Consider the following 20556-nt stretch of genomic DNA (forward strand, 5'->3'; position numbering starts at 1 on the left):
ATAGGAACAAGGACAGGTGTAGAGGAAGACGGAGACAGTGGGGAGATCGGAAAGGGTGTAAAAGGGAGGTATCGAGAGACACGAGATACAGGCATCAAAGGGACGTGCCTAATGAGATGCACGGCTAAGACAATAAGTCCGTGCGGCAAGATGAGCCTCGAGCGGCGCCATCTGCTTTACAGTAGCATCCCCCTCATCATAAAGACACTTACAAAGGACATGTGTCTTCTGCAAATATCTTAGGAGTCCCAGGGTCGCGAAGCGGACATCGTCCGTTCGCTGGCTACTTGAGGGCAAGAGACAAAATGGATGCCGTATCTAAGATGGAACCCGTGGGTACAGATAGAAATACCCACATAACAAACGAACGGTTTAGGTTAGCGTAGCGAAACTGCGCACACTTACCAAACTCGTCATTTGCGGTTCATAGATACCAGACTCGACCATATTCGTGCGAGTCGAAAACACCACTTACAATTGTCACAGAACCTCAACCTGTTGAATTCTTGTTGGCAGATTTATTTTCTTTTTTCAGTCTGCTACCTTATGCAATTCAAGCAGTGTATGCATTTGTGAAATGCTGCTTACAGTAGTGGAGCACATTATTATGCCATACAAATTTAAACACACCTAATAAGGCATCCTTATCCAAAATAGGTAAAAATATATTTGATTGGAATCCAGTTCTGAATTAATCAAGTGCAGGTTGTTTGCCAATGTTCTGCAGAGATCATTAATGTAAATGCTTGAAACAATGGCGCAGCTCTCCCTCACTCCCCTGTCAATTAAAATAACCTTCACTCAAGCACCAGATGCGTCACAAAGCGCCTCAATAACAACATGCATTCGAGTAGCTGTGCGATAATTCCATCACAGGCTAATGAATCCCAAAGCTGAGTCCTATTTATCAACGTGAAATCTATGTAGGGGATCAGGCAACTCCCGGCGCAGCACAGCTCGGCCTGGCGCGCGGTGAAATGAAAGCTGGCACAGCGGAGCCCGGGTCCACTGCGGCTTCCGGTCTTTAAATCATGGCCAGGCATGCAGGGGAGTCGTTTCTTGTCAACTGTATCCCCAAACATCCTTGAAAAGAGTTTGACAAACAGACCTGTTGAAAAGCACAAACCAGCGGTGAAAGACAAACTTCCCTTTTAAAACATTACCCTTGAGTGACCTTTGCCCACTTCCAAGCTGCCGCTACGTGAAGCCGAATGGAATATCGCTGCCTGTGATTCAACACAGTCTGTAGTTGTTAGAGCTGCATATTTAATCTGTGAACTACAGCGTGCATGGCTTTGTTAACATATTCATACTTTAGTTTATAAAATAGCCAGCCAATTATCAGCTGGTAAATGGAAGCCACAGATGTAAGAGAGAATATGACCTTTTGTTCGCGCTTTGCCGAAACAGGGTGGGTACTTGTTAAGTATTGCATTATTAAGAACATCTTATAAATAGAGCACGGTTTTCTTTTTCTCCTGTTTGGACTTTACTATTTATTTATGAGACTTATTTAAATAGTGCGTGGATGCCTCTCTACCAGGGTTGATCAAACATGAACAACGAGTTTCTGCAAACATTAAAGTTGGAACAGATCCTCCTAAAGGAGGCCTCAAGATGGGGCAGGCGAGCAAGTAGCGGCCCCATCGAGGTGTGCAGTGCCGGCCCGCGTGCAGCGGTGGAGTGAGACTGGACTTGAAGAGGAAGGTCTTCAGGAGTCTCGGAAGGGCAGGCGTGGCATAGCTGGCCTCTTCTCCTATGGAGGGTCAGACTGGCCTACAGGCAGTCGCCAACGAGCTGAGTTTACAGGTCAGTGTTTGGGATGTTTTTGGGTTAGTTATAGACCTGTTTTTATAGCTAGGCCGTTTTTTACCGTCCGTTTCCCTGATAATAAAACAAACATTGCCGGCAGCAAGCTCTAATCCATGCAGACCTTGACAAACACCTACGCAGAGGGCCTACACAAGTTCAAAACTGCCCAGTTTGCAAACATGGTTCACTTTTTTAGTTGTCTAATTTACTAATGGGAGGCATTTAATTTTGCTGCCCTAGCCTATTTTCTGTCCTAAGCCGACTCTGACATTATACTTTGGAAGAGCACCAGTGGCATAGCTATCCATATGATTTAAAACTATCGTAGCAACATAACCGCCCACAGAAGTAATATACCTATTGTGATGCTTTCAAATTGTAGAAGTGGCCTGATGCTTTGATAGGGCACGCTTGACGTAGCTAGTCTTTAAGAGGTCAGACGTCATTATTCGTTTTCATGTTTAAAAGTATTGAGGCAACATAATTAACAACTGAATGATATAGCTATTGTTATGCTTTGCAATTGTAGAAGTGACACAGCCGGCCTTATGGTTTGAAGAACAGAAGTGACACAGCTAGTGTTTATGCTCAGAAAAGACAAAAGTGTTTACCCACTGCTTAACTGATCGGTGCGCTTGGACAATCTAGTGCTTTCAAACATTTCAATCGTTTTATTGATTTCTGATTATGGTGTTTTGCTAGACTCAATGGCTATTCCTCTTTAAATTTACCTTACCCTTTTAATTTTTATTCCATTTTCTATCTCGTGAGCTGTCTTCAGTATCTTTAGCACCTTCTATGCTGCCTGCCTTTCTGGAGTTGTAGGTTTAAAAGGGTGCTAATTTTAGCGGATAGTATTGCTGGTGTATTGTATTGCAACATTTCTATAGAGTTTCAAATTCCTGATGAGGCCACACAGTTCTCAGATTTTCATCTGGTTCCTGCTTTCTTTTCAGGTGCATGGTTGAAAAGAGAGTGCCTCATGCTGGATGAGGTGTAGTAGGTTCAAAGAAGCCCTTTAAACATTATTTGGTGAATGCTGTTTTACATAAGCAGCGTGTGCGAAAAGATGGAGCTGGCGACCATTTTAGGAGGGTGTCAATATACTAAAGTTGAGTCCTTCATAGTGTGCATAGCACATTGAGTCTACCAGGGAGTTTGTCCTTAGCGTACACCTAGAAGTAATAGGAACCCAACCCCTGGAGGTACTGTTGGAGAACAAGAGTATATACGATGAGAGTTTCATACAACAATGACAGGAGAACAACCCCCAGAGGACCTGTTATACAATGAGAGTATATAGTAAGAGGATGTCATACAATAGTGACAAGAATCCAACCATGGAGGCACTGTTATACCATGAGAGTATATACTATGAGGGTTTCATACAATAGTGACAGGAACCTAACCCATGGAGGCACTGTTATACAATGAGAGTTTATAGTATGAGGGTTTCATACAATAGTGACAGGAACCCACCCATGGAGGCACTGTTATACAATGAGAGTATATAGTATGAGGGTTTCATACAATAGTGACAGGAACCCACCCATGGAGGCACTGTTATACAATGAGAGTATATAGTATGCGGGTTTCATACAATAGTGACAGGAACCCAACCCATGGAGGCACTGTTACACAATGAGAGTATATATTATGTGGGTTTTATACAAAAGTTACAGGAACGCAACCCCTGGAGGCACTGTTATACAGTGAGAGTATATAGTATGAGGGTTTCATACAATAGTGACAGGAACCCACCCATGGAGGCACTGTTATACAATGAGAGTTTATAGTATGAGGGTTTCATACAATAGTGACAGGAACCCAATCCCTGGAGGCACTGTTATACAATGAGAGTATATAGTATGGGGATGTCATACAATAGTTACAAGAACCCAACCCCTGGGGGCACTGTTATACAACCAGAGTATATACTATGAGGGTTTCATACAAAAGTTACAGGAACGCAACCCCTGGAGGCACTGTTATACAGTGAGAGTATAAACTATGAGGGTTTCATACAATAGTGACAAGAACCCAACCCCTGGGGGCACTGTTATACAACCAGAGTATATACTATGAGGGTTTCATACAAAAGTGACAGGAACCCAATCCCTGGAGGCACTGTTATACAATGAGAGTATAAACGGTGAGGGTTCATTCAACAGTGACAGGAGAACAACTACTGCAGACACTGTTATGCAAGGAGTGTATATACTATTAGGGTTTCATACAACAGTGACAGGAGAACAACAACTGCAGGCACTGTTATACAATGAGAGTATATACCATTATGGTGTCATACAATAGTGACAACAACCCAACCCCTGGGGGCACTGTTATACTATGAGAGGATATACTATGAGGGTTTCATACAATAGTGACAGAAGCCCAACCCCTGGAGGCACTGTTATACAATGAGAGTATATAGTATGAGGATGTTGTATAACAGTGACAGAAGAACAACTACTGCAGACACTGTTATAAAATGAGAGTATATACTATGACGGTTTCATACAATAGTGACACTGACTCTCTAGACCCACGGAGGCACAGCAGACCGGCCGTTTTCACAGGCGTTCCTGCAAAGCAACCAACTTCTCGCCTAACCCGCTCCGCGGGTGCCGCTTCGGATAGGAGTGTGTGGCGCATCTCACCTGAAGGAGGAGAACCAGTAAGGCGGACAGGGCGTCAGGCTCGGCGGGGCTGCGAGCGTGCGGGGACTCCAGCAACCAGGAGTCCCTGCGAGACCAGGGATACCAGCATCCGGTCCGCTCTCCCTGCTGGCCCGCCCCTGCCCAGCCGAGGCTTGTAAAAGCTCCCTCCACCACCACTAGCTAAGACACTGACTCTCTAGACCCACGGAGGCACAGCAGACCGGCCGTTTTCACAGGCGTTCCTGCAAAGCAACCAACTTCTCGCCGCACCCACTCCGCGGGTGCCGCTTCGGATAGGAGTGTGTGGCGCATCTCACCTGAAGGAGGAGAACCAGTAAGGCGGACAGGGCGACAGGCTCGGCGGGGCTGCGAGCGTGCGGGGACTCCAGCAACCAGGAGTCCCTGCGAGACCAGGGATACCAGTATCCGGTCCGCTCTCCCTGCTGGCCCGCCCCTGCCCAGCTGAGGCTTGTAAAAGCTCCCTCCACCACCACTAGCTGGGACACTGACTCTCTAGACTCACGGAGGCACAGCAGACCGGCCGTTTTCACAGGCGTTCCTGCAAAGCAACCAACTTCTCGCCGCACCCGCTCTGCGGGTGCCGCTTCGGATAGGAGTGTGTGGCGCATCTCACCTGAAGGAGGAGAACCAGTAAGGCGGACAGGGCGACAGGCTCGGCGGGGCTGCGAGCGTGCGGGGACTCCAGCAACCAGGAGTCCCTGCGAGACCAGGGATACCAGCATCCGGTCCGCTCTCCCTGCTGGCCCGCCCCTGCCCAGCTGAGGCTTGTAAAAGCTCCCTCCACCACCACTAGCTGGGACACTGACTCTCTAGACCCACGAAGGCACAGCAGACCGGCCGTTTTCACAGGCGTTCCTGCAAAGCAACCAACTTCTCGCCGCACCCGCTCCGCGGGTGCTGCTTCGGATAGGAGTGTGTGGCGCATCTCACCTGAAGGAGGAGAGCCAGTAAGGCGGACAGGGCGACAGGCTCGGCGGGGCTGCGAGCGTGCGGGGACTCCAGCAACCAGGAGTCCCTGCGAGACCAGGAATACCAGCATCCGGTCCGCTCTCCCTGCTGGCCCGCCCCCTGCCCATCACGCCCCTATATAATAACCTCTAACTCCCGCAGCGCGGGACGCAGCTCGGGGCGAAGACCGGGCTAAGAGCGGGCCGTTTGAGGCCGTTCGAGGTCTAAGAGGTCTGGGCTGGGCCACATCCCTTGGCTGAACTGTTTATTATTTGCGTTAATTTCTACTTGTGTCACTGTTCCTTGTTGTTTCCATCATGTGTACACGGGGCAGTCGCAGTAAAACTGCCAAGGGCCTTAACAAACCTAGTGGGACCCTAGACGATTTCCTCACAAAGACCAATCAGGCCATTGATGCGGAAATCAACAAAATGCAACATAGGGTTTCCCTAGAACTAGATGCTGCGCGTAAACTTTCTCTTAATATGGCTTCTTCTAAGAAATCATCTTTAGGTAACCTTGCTCTAGCGCTAACCCCAGAGCGTATATCTGGCCCTCGTTCCTTGCTTACAGTGGTTGACATACACCACCCCTCAACCACATCCCCACCCGTGCAAGTTAAGGAATCTATATTAACACCTTTTGAGGAGATTGCACCACCTACTCTTGTGGTTGGTATAAGCTCCCCAGTAAAAATTGTCATGCCCAAGACTGCAGCTAATGCTAAAAAGGTTGCCCTACAGCAGAAGAAAAGTCTTGCCAGGTCTACTTTTGCTCGCAAAAAGGCTAAAATTGCGAGATCTCAGTTTTTTAATAGTAGACGGCCACTGGGCACATTTGGGGTTGGGGAAGAAAAAGATAAAGCCAACACAGCTTTTTTAGGCAGCGACACCATCCATGCCTCAAGCTGTGTTGTGCAGGATCCCCCGGTGGTAACTCTCCCCGACACGAGCAAGGAAGGGTCAACAGAGGGTGGATTGAGTGTGGTAGAGGGGGATAGGAGGGGGGATGAGGAATTCCTAAAAACTGTCTGGGACACACTTAAAAAGTTACTTACCCCCTGGAGCTTAGACTTTCCAGAATGGAAAACCATCTGTTAGAAATGGATAGGACTATAGTCACGCTGGCTATCCTTAGTCTTAAGCAAATGGAAACTAGGTTTTCCCAGGGTGAGGGTTCCACTTCCCAGGCACAAGAGTCAGAACCCACGGCCCCGCCACCTCCCAGACCCAAACCTGTACCAAAACCCCGCACGAAAGTTGGGGACAACGCTACTACTATCTCAAATCTTAGCGTTTGTCTTCCGTCCCAGGATCTAGTATCAACCAAGCCCAGGCAACAAGCTTGCCCTGCAAAGAATGCAGCACAACCCAATACTAGGGCTCAAAGTGGTCCACATCAGAATGTAGCACGTTCTAAACCCAGGCCACAAGCTGTCATACAACAGCCTAATCAATTGACAAACAAGAGCTTGCCATCTTTTGAATCTAGCCTACCGAATTTTCGTGGTGGGTATATTGACTTACCACCGGAGGCTAGTCCTTATGTCATTGTATTAGCTGGTTTACCCACTCTTGACCCACAAACTAAAGAGAATCATTGGTCTCTTAAAAATAAGGTCATTCATTGGCTTAACACGAATAGACAGCTTCCTAACCACCAAAGAAGTCGGGTACTAATGGTGCGAAGAGTACCTTGGGTAGGACCCACTCACAAAACCATCACTGGTGACTGCATAGTGGTGTCTTTTGCTGACCCCAATACGGCACAACATCTTTGTTCATGGGCCCCTTGCGAAGAAGACCACTCAGTCGTTGTTAGACCCCTCACTTTTTTCTATCCTCCTCGACGACAGCTTGGAATGGAAGGGTCTTGGACGACAATCCAAAAGCCCAGGCATAGAGGACGTGGGAATGGTGGGCATAACCAGAACATCTGGTGGCAAGGGGTTCCTACTTCAAATATGTTTGGCTGTTTGGATGAGGTTGACTGACTCGGGGGGGTGGATGCTTCAAAACATCTAGTAGATTCTACTCCGTCCAACCTGTCAGTACCCAGTATGGCATGTTCCATGTTACCATCAGGCCCACAAATAACACTGGACAATGTTTACAATTCAATCCAGGCTGAGATAGGTGTTCTGGGACAACTTGAGACCTCCAGCCCTAGTAAACTAGATAATGAAATTAAGGTGGCCTCATGGAATATAGCAGGTTTAAGGGGCCGCCTGGACAACGATGATTGGGTAGATTATATTACTACACATGACATCATCGTTTTCCAGGAAACTTGGTCAGTTGATCCCCTGTTTAGAGTAGGCTTCCTAAATTATTATAAACCAGCAACACAGGGCGCCAGGGGTAGGGCTTCGGGTGGCCTCACCATTTGGATAAAAAACTCACTAAGTTTCAGTGTCAGGGAAATCCTGGTGAAGAATGGTGATCCCCTTTGTATATCCCTAAGTAAGGAGAACTGTAAGGATATTGTTCTTATTAATATCTATGCCCGAGGTTGTCAGGGTGGTAGGAAGCAATCTATCCTTAATGACTTGGAAGATCTCCTAAATGAGTATAAAATTGACCGGCTTATTTTAGTAGCCAGTGATTTGAACTGCTCATTTGAACCCATCATGAGTCTTGCTGAGGATGTGGGGATGGATGAAGATATTGTCTGGAATATCCCCCCGCTAGCAATAACTAAGGGTGTCAGGGGTACGGAGGCTGCCCTCCACTGGCTTGGGCTCTGCCTGGAATGGGGGCTCCGGGCGGTGAATGGCCGTAGCTTGTCTGACAAGGCGGGGAAACCAACCTTTGACAATGGGTCTAGTGCGAGTCGCATCGACTACATACTGGTCAACATAGAATCCTGGTCTAATGTAATTGATATGTCAATAGAGACCAGGCCAGAGAGCGATCATAACCCACTCTCACTTGGACTCAGGGTCCCTGGTCTAGGGCTCCCCCAGACGGAAACAGCTTGTATTACATCGGACTTAGTCCTGTGTGATAACAGAAGACGGGTCAAATGGTCAAGGGTCATAGCTGATCAAGAGCTTGTCTGTCAAATAGAAGAACTGGTCCTAGACACTAGAGATAGGATGACTGCATTATCTCCGAATGGCAGGGTAAAGCACACTATTGTTGATCTCCATGAGGCATGCTTTGCGGCCATTAGGGAACTTCTCACTAGGCCATGTAGAAAACAGAAAGCGAAGCAATTCAAAGGCTGGTATAATAAAAATTGCAGAGAAGCCCATCATTCTAATTGCTGCTGTTAAATCTAGAAACACTCCAGATATCAGGAAAGCAAGACAGGCTTACAAACGCATTATTTGGGAAGCTAAAAGGGAATGGGATGATTCGTACTGGCTTGATCTTCTCAAAGCCTGTGAGTCGTCCAACCAAACTAAATTTTGGGAGTTTGTCAGATGGGGCAGGGATTCGGATTCCCTCACTCCTGAAAATCATGTTTCCGCTGCAGATTGGGTGGAATTTTTTTCCGCTCAATTTAAAGATCCTAATATCGTCCAGTTGGCAGGTGAGCCCTTAGAGGGGACTGCATTAGTATCTTTTGGGGACAGGCTTACCTTTTGTGCCTCAGACACCGAACATGCCTTGGGCTCTATTCAGTCTGGGAAAGCCCCAGGTATAGATGCTGTACCAGCAGACCTTTTTAAATTGAATTTAGATCTGTGGGTCCCTTATATAACAACTTTAGCAAATTCTATTGCACCAGGGGCAAGGGTACCACAATCCTGGAAAGGGGCTGAGATACTTCCAGTTTATAAGAAAGGGGATCGATCTTCACCGAAAAACTATCGCCCCATTAGCCTGATCGATACTATTCAAAAAGTGGTATCAAGAATGGCCCTGGCTAGAATACAGGGGTGGATTGAACAGAATAACATACTCTCCCCCATGCAGGCAGGGTTTAGATCAGGCACCAGCACCCTAGAACAGGTGTTTCGTCTTACCATGCTGTATTGGAAGGTGGTTTTCTTGGGCGGTGGTGTCATCTACGCCGCCTTTGTTGATCTCAGGTCGGCATTCGACCTGGTTCCCAGGGAAAAACTATGGGAAGCCCTTAGGCTCATGGGCCTTCCACCTGAACTATTAGAGCTGGTCAGGCGCCTACATGAGGATAACTTTGCCCGAGTAAGATGGGGGAAACAGGGTCAGGTGACCGCTAGCTTCCCTGTCGAACGTGGGGTGCGGCAGGGTTGCGTGCTGGCCCCTACCCTGTTTCTCTTGTTTATCAACCGGGTGGTTGCATTCTTTAGCGGAACACAAACTGATGCTCCCACCCTGGGGGGATCAAAATATCCCATGTTAATATTTGCCGACGACACCCTGCTCCTCTCCAAGACTCGGAGCGGCTTACAAGCAGCTCTAAATACATTTGCTGAATTTTGCACAAAAAATGACCTTCAGATTAATGCTGATAAAACTAAATTTATGATTTTTAACAAAAATAAACCTATTAAAAGCTCGTTTTTATTAGACGGTGTCCCAATCGAACAGGTCAAAGTCATGACATATTTGGGCGTGACCATTGACCACCAACTTACTTGGAACCCCCAGTTGGAGGTTTTAATTCTTAAATTTGTTCGCCTTACAGGATGCTTGCTGAAGGAACAAAAAAAAAAAACCTTGATCAAATGCATTACACCAGCGTTAAAAATTTATGAGGCCAAGGTCAATGCAGCTACCCTATATGGAGCGGACATATGGGGTTATAAAGACTTGTCAGCACTAACCACTGCACAGAACAGGTTTCTTCGGAACTTAGTGGGGCTTCCATAATCATCACCCATAAAACCATTGCTTTTAGACTTAGGCTGTAGACCGTTGAATGAGATGGCACAGTATCGTCTTGCAGCTCTTTGGCGTCGCCTCTGGACGACCGAAGAGCTTAGTCTTTTCGCTCATGAATTGGGCGAGGTTAGATCATTGTGGGGTGCTCACAAAATCCCATGGCTGCGGGAGGTTAAACAAATACTGTATTCTATGGGCCTCCCTGAATTATGGCTACATCCTGAATGTTCTAGGTTCCCATCTAAAGTGGAATTTAAAGAGCAATTTTGGGCTGCAAAGAAATCTGCACTAGTCTCCCTTTCATCAGAAAATAGACTAACGGGACTGTTCTTAACACACAAGATAATACCGTCCCTTGAGCCCTATTGGGACTTGATATGCAAAACGCTCGACCGTAAGCTGTATCATCAGTTTCGGGTGGGTACTTTGCCGATCAACTCCTTTACTGCGAAGTGGGCGAAGAAAACAAGCAGCAAATGCCCTTTTTGTCCTGACCAGGTTGAAAGTATCGGTCATCTGTTTTTTGCATGCCCAGCATATCGATTGCCTCGACAAAAATGGTTGAAACCTATTTGTAAAACCTTAAATTGTGGGGGGAATCGTGTAGCCCTGTTGAAATTACGTGACTTACGTACTGAAAAATCTGTGATTTGTGTTGCCAAATTTTTGGGGTGGATGTGGCTGATTCGCGCAAAGAAATTGTAACCCCTTTTAAATTAACTTAATTTTTAAATAATGCATGTATATTGTCTGAAGGTAAATTCCCATATGTCTCTGGGGTTCCATTGTATGATGTAGTAACTGTTGAAAATGTTTTTATGTCTGCTGTCTTTTATGAATTTTATTCGAAATAAAGACTAAATGAACTGAACTGACAAGAACCCAACCCCTGGAGGCACTGTTATAGAATGAGAGTATATAGTATGAGGATGTTGTACAACTGTGACAGAAGAACAACCCCTGGGGGCACTGTTATACTATGAGAGTATATACTATGAGGGTTTCATACAATAGTGACAGAAGCCCAACCCCTGGAGGCACTGTTATACAATGAGAGTATATAGTATGAGGATGTTGTATAACAGTGACAGAAGAACAACTACTGCAGACACTGTTATAAAATGAGAGTATATACTATGACGGTTTCATACAATAGTGACAAGAACCCAACCCCTGGAGGCACTGTTATAGAATGAGAGTATATAGTATGAGGATGTTGTACAACTGTGACAGAAGAACAACCCCTGGGGGCACTGTTATACAATGAGAGTATATACTATGAGGGTTTCATACAATAGTGACAGAAGCCCAACCCCTGGAGGCACTGTTATACAATGAAAGTATGTACTATGAGGGTTACATACAATAGTGACAAGAACCCAACCCATGGAGACACTGTTATACAATGAAAGTATACACTATGAGGGTTTCATATAATAGTGACAAGAACCCAACCCTTGGAGGCACTGTTATACAATGAGAGTATATAATATGAGGATGTCATACAACAGTGACAGAAGAACTACTACTGCAGGCACTGTATACAATGGGAGTATATACTATGATGATGTTGTGCAATAGTGACAGGAAAGAAAAACACGGAGGCAGTGTTATACAATAAGAGTATATAGTATGAGGGTTTCATGCAATATTAACAGGAGTCAAACCCTTGGAGGCACTGTTATACAATTTGAATATATACTATGAGGGTTTCATACAATAGTGACAAGAACCCAACCCCTGGAGGCACTGTTATACAATGAGATGATATAGTATGAGTATGTCGTACAGAAACGGCCCCAACCCCCAAAACCCAGCTCCACATACCAGACGGCATCCTCTCCCGATCCTTATTCTTCCTGTGCCCACCCATCCCGGCATCTAGACCACGCACTGCCTTAACCACACATATGTGCGGTTAAGGCATATGAATGGTTAAGACAAGAATGTTTCGGTTTGCGGTTAAACTGCACGCATGGCTGAACCAGAGTTATAAAGGTCATTTCTTTCCCATCCTGCAAAGACAGGCGGCTTCGGATATAGTGAGTCCTACCCAGATCATGGCTCAGACCCCCCCCTCATTGTCACTCAACAATTGAAAGGGTAAGACACGAAGTGCATGCAGGCTACTAGACTGATACGTGCTGTTAAAACACGGGTTAACCCAACGAGTCCCTGGGACCTGGGTGAATAGTTGATGCAAACAAAGTGGTCCCAGAAAATTAATCAATCTAAATCACTTAAATGAATACAAGGAAAATTATAACAACATTGTTTTTAATCACAACGTGTCCTGTAGAAAATTATTCATAAAATGGATACACAGTTAATCACATACAATGCCCCTAGAGGGTAGGACAGGGAAGGGTAGTGATGGGATAGTGAAGGTACAAGAATTATAATACAAATAAATTGGATCTAAATACACCAGAAATAATAATCGGTAAACACAATGGAGGGAAATTCATCAATCAATTAAACAATCATGCCCCCATAAAGGTAAAATCACAAATTATATGTCTGGGAAGAGGCTGAACATAGGAGGGAGTGTCGACGTTTCGGTCCAAGTAGAAGCAGGCGTGGTTTTGACCATGCTAGAGGGTCTTCATCAGGACAGTGGCGGACCGGGCGGAAAAGTGGCGGGCGGTGTTTCTCTCCGTTGTGGTCCCCCCCGCCATTGTAATGTGGCGGGGGGGAAAGGGTGGCAGGCGGGAATTTCTGTCGGGCGGATCGCCACCGCCACCATGGTGGTGGCGATCCACCCGACATCGTAATGGAGCCCCAAGCTACTCAATTCAGGCCCCACGCACAGAGCAGGGCATTTATTGGATCCATTTTTTCGAATCTTAGTTAGCTGATATGGCACACAGCAATGCCCATTTGCTGGTCAGACCACTACCTACTTAAGTTTAGTCTTGAACTTCCAGCTGCAACATCCCCGCAGTCCTTACCTGTAACAACTTCAATGAAAAACTGGAAAAATCTAAACCTTTCATACTTTAACAAAGCACTTGGTAAAAATCCCCCCCAAAAGGGCCTTAACATGGAATGCGCTGCAAAGGCTATGCATTACTGGCTTAGCAAAGCAGTTGATTTATGCCTACCTACTTCTCATATAAAAGGAAACAATCACCGTCCTCCAGCCCCATGGTACAATGATTCACTTAGAGCTGAAAAAACCAAATGCAAATCATTGGAGAGAAAGTGGCGGAAAGAATATGCACCAGACAAAAAGGTGATATACAACAACGCTAGAAACAAATATCATGCTGTGTGTCTAAAAGCTAAAGCCCTAAAATACTTCTTTTAGTAAAGTTTATTTTAATATCCTGTGTTTGCAAATGCTACTTTTAGAAAGTTAGCATTTGCTTGCCTAACCATTTCAGCCCGCCTCTGCTTTTGTGTGTATCTGACTGTCTGAGTTGTGTGAGTGACAGGGCTGGGAGGTGACAGGTGGTGAATAGCAGGATTACACCTTAGTGGGTGGTGGGAGTTTCCCTGAACTATGCATCAGGCTGTGCTCTGCCACCACAATGCTGGCTCCGCCCACCTGGGGAGCGACTGATGACTCAGCCTGCACCTGGCCCAGGAAGGGCAAAGCCCCATCATCAAGGTACTCCTGGCTGCCCCTGTCCACACAATGCTGGCTCCACCTCCTGTGGAGCGTCTGATGTGCCTGCCCTCACACTGAAAGCAGAAGCCAGAAGTACACCCAACAAGTGCTCAGAGACTGAAAGCAGTTATGCAAAGGCCCCCCTGGCCTGTAAGAACAAAAGAATTGGTGTATAAAAGTAGGAGCCCTGCTCCTTGTAAATGAGAATCCTGTTTTACCACGAAAGACCTCTACCCGACTAGAAGGAGAAGAAGACGCTGGAAGGACTGGCCTGCTGCTTGCCTTGCTGAGAAAGGAGAGGAGAAGACTTGCTGAGAAAAGACTTTGCTTCTTTGTGCTTTAAACATTCTCCAAGGGCTTGATTGAGCTTGCCCCCTGACCTGGACCCCAGGACTAGTGGGTCCTTGGTGCTTTCGCTCGTCTTGATTTTCGAGCCGTGTGTGCTTCCCTGCTGGAGCCAGACTGCGCCCCTCATCGCCCCTCCCAGGGCTGTGGCACTCGGGAGCTTGCCTGCCTTTGTCCTGTGAGAGCCTCGCTCCGACCGGAGTCGCTCTCTGCCCCCAGGCTTGGCTTCCTGCTCCTCTGCCCCTTGCCTGCTACTGGAGTGCCTTGAAGCGCTCTCACCTCTCCCGCCGGAATTTCCTTTGTGGATTGTGATCCACGCCGGGTCGACAGCTGCACAGTCCGTGCCCTGTGACCCCGCTTCGCAATCCCCGAGGTTTTGTCAGGCCGCGCCGCCCCCGCTGAGGAGACCCCCGCACCGTCGTGCCAAGGGTCGTAGGCCGCGCCTGCCTGTCTGCATACGCCTGCTGGCGTCAAGATCCGAGAGTGCCCCCATCGTTGGAGTCGCACAAGCCTGTGCCGACTCTTGCCAAAGAAGAAGAAGAAGTGCGCATTAAATCACCACCGGGCCCGGGGCCTGCAACTCCTTCTTTCCCCGTCCTCGCTCCCTGCCTGGGAGCTGCGCAGGGAAGCCTCCGTGTGCCCGGAGCCCCCACGGGTGAGTAGAGCTGTGTGCTCCGTCAGTACTCCCCGTCAGGGCCCCCGAGCTTGCTCTTACCTGCCGCGCTGTCTCCCGAGTCCCCCCCGCACCGCTGGGCCGGCCCGCAGCTGACTCTGTCCTCGAGCCGAGAGGAAGAGCCGGGGCCGGCACAGGCGTGCTCATGGCCGATGCGTGAGAGTTGGTAGGGGCCGGGTCAGTTTCACCCTTGAAGGCAGGAGAGGCGCTGCAAGACACGCCGAAGGCCCGGGGAGAGTCCCAAAGCCCCAGAACAGAGAGAGGCTTTCTTTTGAAAGGCAAGAACACGGAGAGAACTGTGGAATTTAAGACACCAAGGAAGATAAAACGTAACAGAGCTAATGTTGGAACATTGAAGTTCAGAAATCCGCAGTAGAAGCAAATTACCAAAGAACTTCCCCTTTTTGAACTGAAACTAAGAACCTTTGCCTATTTACAACCTGTGGTGCACCAGAAACGTTATTTGGTCTTGTGATAAGTCTGACCTAAGAGATATATATATTTTACATAAAGAAGCGTATTTTTATATACTCACAGCCTGGTGTCCATTTGTGGGGGGATTGGTGTATTTTACTGTGTGTGTGATTACAAATGCTTAACTAACTAACGCCTGAAGAATAGCCTTGGCTGCTCACGCCACGCACCTAGAGGGTGAGCAAGGATAATTCTAAGGGGTCATCCTTCGCCCTGACTTAGAGGAGAGGGTCCCTGCTTGTCACAAGTGCATACTTGCACCAACCAGAGACCCCCAATTCTAACATTGAGAAACAGGATCCAAATACTCTAAAAATATCTCAAAGTTCCTCTTTTGTCACCTTTATTTGTTAGTACTTTAGGTATAGTTAAAAATAAATTGCTCGGCGGGTGTATTGAGCTCAATGGTTAAAACCTGTCTAATAGTCACCAACATGTTTCTCCCCAATCGAAAGCCTAACTTGTCTTGGGCATTCTTCAGGGCTGTGGGATTCTTATCTTAGAAAAGCCACAGGGCTTGTGAAGACATATGCATTAGTGATGGAATATTACCACCTACCCTATTGCAAAAGGTGAATCCTACCTTGTAACTAATCAATAATTCGAGTAGAGGACTGTTAGACCTGGCATCATTGGGATGAGTCTCCCTTCCATTTTGACGGATTGCCTCCTCTGTTTTGATATGTTTTTGCTGGATTTATGCTTTGGGCACTGTGCCACTGCTAATCAGTGCCACAGTGCAAGTGCTCCCTATGTTAAATTAATTTACTAATTGGTTATTCCATGATTGGGTTATTTGATGTACCTGTCAGCCCCTAGTACAGTGCCCCATGTGTGCCCAGGGCTTGTAAATCAAATGCTGCTGGTGGGCTTGCAGCGCTGGTTGTGCCACCCACAGAATCGGCTTGTAAAGGGTGTCTCAGGCCTGCCATTGCAAGGCCAATGTGCAGTCTAGCACTGCCATGTTGACTTGGCCAAGTGCACCCACTTGCCAGTACCAAACCTTCCCTTTGCTCTATGGTAGGCCCAGGGGCAGGGTGCATTGTAAATATAAGGTAGGACATGCTCTGATGTGTGTAGCATGTTCTAATAGTGAATTACAGTCATTTTCGTTTTTCACTATTGAAGACTACCTGTTCTCATAGGCCAGAATGGGCAGTTAGATTATTACATTCTCATAATCTTAACTGACTCAGGGAACATGGTAGAAATTCGAATTTAGTTTGCCTGAACACAAAATAATAAAATGCTTCTTTTAGTAAAGCTGGTTTTAATATTCTGTGTTTGAAAATACCACTTTTAGAAAGTAGGTATTTTCTTGCCTAACTATCCAGGCGTGCCTCTGCAGGGTGGTGTATTCCTTGTTTGGGTTTGTGAGTGACAGGGCTGGGGGAATTCCAGGAGACAGGCTGGGGCAGCCCAGTGGTGAATACAGAGATCTGCATCTAGATGGGAGGGAGGAATTGCACCTGGGACATGAATAGGGCTGGGCCTTCCCTCTACAATTCTGGCTCCACCTCCTGTGGCTTGTCTGATGTCTTTGCCCTGCGCTGTGAAAGAAGAGAAGGAATCATGTCAACAGAGTGCTCCAGAGCTGTATTTTCTCTCTCCTGTGCTGGCTCCACCTCCTGTGGGGCGGCTGATGTCTCTGCCCTGCACAGTGAAAGGAAGAAGAGAGTCATGTAAACAAAGTGCTCAGGAACTGGTTTGGACTAGGCAGAGGCCTCTCTGCCTTCAGAGAACAAAGGATTTTGGGGTATAAATATTGGGACCCTGATCCCGAGAAATGAGATCACTTCTGGAAGAAGAAGCTTTTCTGCCAAGGACAAGAACCAAGGAAGCTGCAGGAGTTGTACTGCCCCTCTGCCAGTGTGCTGTTTGCTAGGTTGGCCTGCAGTGTTTGCTTCATTGCCAAAGGAAAGTAGAAGGAACTTTGTAAGGACTTTCATCTACAGAATATTCTCCATGGGCTTGAACTCTGCTTGCCTCCTGCTGAAGTCTCAGGGACAAAAGACTTCACCTGCAGCTCCCTCCTGAATTTCCTTGCTGGGAATTCTGACTCCAGTCACTTGCGTGACACTGGGAGCTGGAAGCGTGACGCATCGAGAAGAAGTGTGTCGCCGCCGCAGCTGAAATCATTGCAACGCCGGAGAAGCGAGCCTTTGTCGCATCTCCCTGAAAGTGTGTGTTCATCGAAGCTGCCTGCTATCGCATCAGCAGAGAAGCGTGACGCCATCGTGAGAGTCACCATCGCATCACCTGAAAAGCGTGTCGCAGGGCCTGTCGCGACTCCAAAGTACAGAGTCGTTGCAAGGCTGCCAGGGCATCATTCCATCGTCATCGCATCATCATCGCTTCACCGCATCAATGGCACCATCTTCTCGCATCACAACCGGATCATCGCATCGCATCAAGGCGCCATCTTGCGCACCGCAAGGGTCCGTAGGCAGAGAATCTACGCATCACCTCCGCACCGGTAAGGCTCATGACAAGTTCTCTACTCTGCGCAAGCATTGAGGAAGGACGCAACCGTTCCCCTGGGTCACGGAACCAACGCATCTCCCCTTTTGCAAGCCTTTTGTTCACTTTGCGTTACGCATCCAGGTACTTTGTTGAGAACTTTGTCGCATTTACCAACAACTTGAACTAAGGAACTTTAATCACCTTTTAAGTAATTTTAAGTGTAGTATTGTGGATTTTTGTCGTTTGTGGTCTTGTGTTTAAGTCTTTATAAAGAATACTTATTTTTATAAAACCTGTGTTGTGTCCATCTGTAGTGTTTTCACTGTATTACTGTGTATATTCACAAATGCTTAACACACTTCCTCTGAGATAAGCCTGTCTGCTCGTGCCAAGCTACCAAGGGGGTGAGCAGGGGTTATTAAGGAGTGTAATCCCCTTATCCTGACTTAGAAGTAAGGGTCCCTATTTGGACAAAGGTGAATACCATTGCCAACTAGAGACCCCCAGATCTAACAAGGACCTACATCCAACTAAGAAATTAGACAAGGAAAAAGGTAGACGATGGTCAGGAGGAAGAATTGATACATCTGCTCCTGCAACCTACATCTTGGTACAAGAGTGCCTTTTATGTTTCATTTATATATAGTGAGCTTCCCCTTTGCTCACACTGGATGAGAAAAACCATCAACACACGCGTGAGTGTCACACAAAAGCTGGGAAAGAAACTAGACAGACTAAGTGTTGCTTTTGGTGAGCAGTGAAAATTCACCGTATCATCACATGCGATTTACATGTTGTAAACTGACTTAGGCTACAAGCTTAACATGCCAAACTGGATACACACAAAAACTATTTGGTAAGAACCTCTTTGGGTGTTAAGTAGCATACAAGCATCAATTATTGATAACCATCTTACCCTAAATTTTAGGGGATACTGTTACCTCGGTCCAGGCGGGGGTGACATCCTTTATAGTCACTCTCTGGGTAATAAGTTCGGAAAAGAAGGAGTGAGACGGGGAGGACGTGGTTAGAATTAACATCTCAAAGGACGGACATAGGATTTGGTGAAAATCAAATCAACTGAAGGTTTGGTGGATAAGGGACGAGTCATTAAAAAGGCATTAGACCCAGCCATACAAATGAGGACTCTGTTAAGGTAGCCTGTCCTTAGAGAACCCCCAGAGTATTGCGGGGAACCCTGCCGTGAATCAAAAACTATTTTTTTCTCCTGGGCTTGTTTTGCTCCTGCTTGTGGAAGCTCAAATTTCTGGTTCCCTGCACTAGACCTGGAATCCGCCTGGGTTCCTGGTGCTCTCTCCTGCTTCTGGAGCCATCTTCCAAAGCCCCCTCAGCAGCCAGTCACCAGGACACCCTCCTTGCCATACTCCCCTTGTCTCACAACCTCTTGGCTTCTTACAGGGCCCCTGTATGTCAGCAGAGTGAAAGGGCCAGTCCAAAGAAGCCCCAGGGGAACCATCTAGGGCCCCTCAGGAGTCCATACACCCAACTGTTCCTCAGGGGATGTAGGGGGGGTAGTACCACTGACCTTGGCGACACATCCTAGTCCTGGGGATCAGCAGGAATAAAAGTACCAAAGTCCAATCTTGCAGAGGCATCAGGTGGCTTCTTTTTCCTTCTGGGCATTCTGTCGCTGATGTCACTCCTTGGTCCAGTATCTTGTAATCTTTCACTACCTTGTGCAGTCCAAAAACTGGGTAGTGAAAGGTGAAAGTTCTTGAGGGACTATATGGGTGGACCCCATTTTTGCTGTCCTCTGTGATGAACAGGCTGCATTAACTGAGTCAAGATGTCCCCTAAAAGAATAGTCTTCTGAAAATGAGAAAGAATATGACATTTCTATTCCAAGTGGGGGTACTTACACAGCGAGTCTGAATTTTCAGTGCAACTCTCAGAAACACTATGCATGCACATATTTACGTTTTGAGCTAAATAATACAGTAAAGCCAACACCACCATTACTGTAAAATAAAAGATATGAATATGAAAGTGTGAATGTTGAATAGCCTTAGCCTGCCTCAACCAGAAACAAACTGCACTTTCTAAACTAAAAAAGCCACAACACAGCAATTAAAATGTCATCATGTCTGTAATAAGGTAACTACACCAAAATACACTCTGAGTCTGAGTTACAAGCTGCACATCATGCCACATAAAACTACGACTGGTGAACTTTCAAAGTGGTGGGGTGCAATTAGTAGCAAGACTCGTATCCCCACAAGATATTTTGAAAAGGAAGAGGGCAATGATGCATTTCGCCGGGCAATGTACTTTGTCAAAAAAGCAATATGGTTTATAGGCAGCTCTGAAGAGTATTGAAAGAAGATTCAAATAGTTTAATGGAGTGCATTCAAGTTGAAAATAGGGGTTGTCATGAAACGTAATCTGCGAGATTACGCAGAATTATGCGAAAACAAATTCTGCAATCGGCACTACTTTTTAGCACAAAAATGTCCAGCTGTGTTTACAGCCAATACAAGGATACATTTGCGCTAAGAAACAGGCTAAATAAAAGAGAACATGACTAGCGACCACAAAGAGATGCTTGTGCTCACTAAATGTGCTCCTGGGGTAGGATTTCCCCCCAAATTACTCCTAGCATTTAGCGCTATTTTCGTAGTGCAAAATGCACCCTCACTTCCAAATGGATATTATTTTGCGCTATAAAAATAGGGCTAACTACAGCAGAATACAAATAGCGAGGGCTGCTCATTG

General features: G+C 46.7%; 1 protein-coding gene across 4 annotated transcripts in view; it reads left to right on the top strand.

Annotated features, from left to right (window-relative positions):
• The window catches only part of LOC147688935 (metalloreductase STEAP4-like), a 412832-nt gene that overhangs the window by 147228 nt on the left and 245048 nt on the right, over window positions 1-20556 (top strand). The window contains exon 1 of one of the 4 annotated variants that reach the window (XM_086941831.1): window positions 1609-1809. The exons of the other annotated variants lie outside the window; for them this stretch is intronic. The gene's annotated coding sequence lies outside the window, so the exon portion shown is untranslated. Of the gene's footprint in view, window positions 1-1608; window positions 1810-20556 lie in introns of those variants that run through there. 4 annotated transcript variants of the gene reach the window in all.

Source organism: Lissotriton vulgaris, chromosome 10, assembly GCF_964263255.1.
Source record: "Lissotriton vulgaris chromosome 10, aLisVul1.2, whole genome shotgun sequence".
NCBI classification, from domain to species: domain Eukaryota; kingdom Metazoa; phylum Chordata; class Amphibia; order Caudata; family Salamandridae; genus Lissotriton; species Lissotriton vulgaris.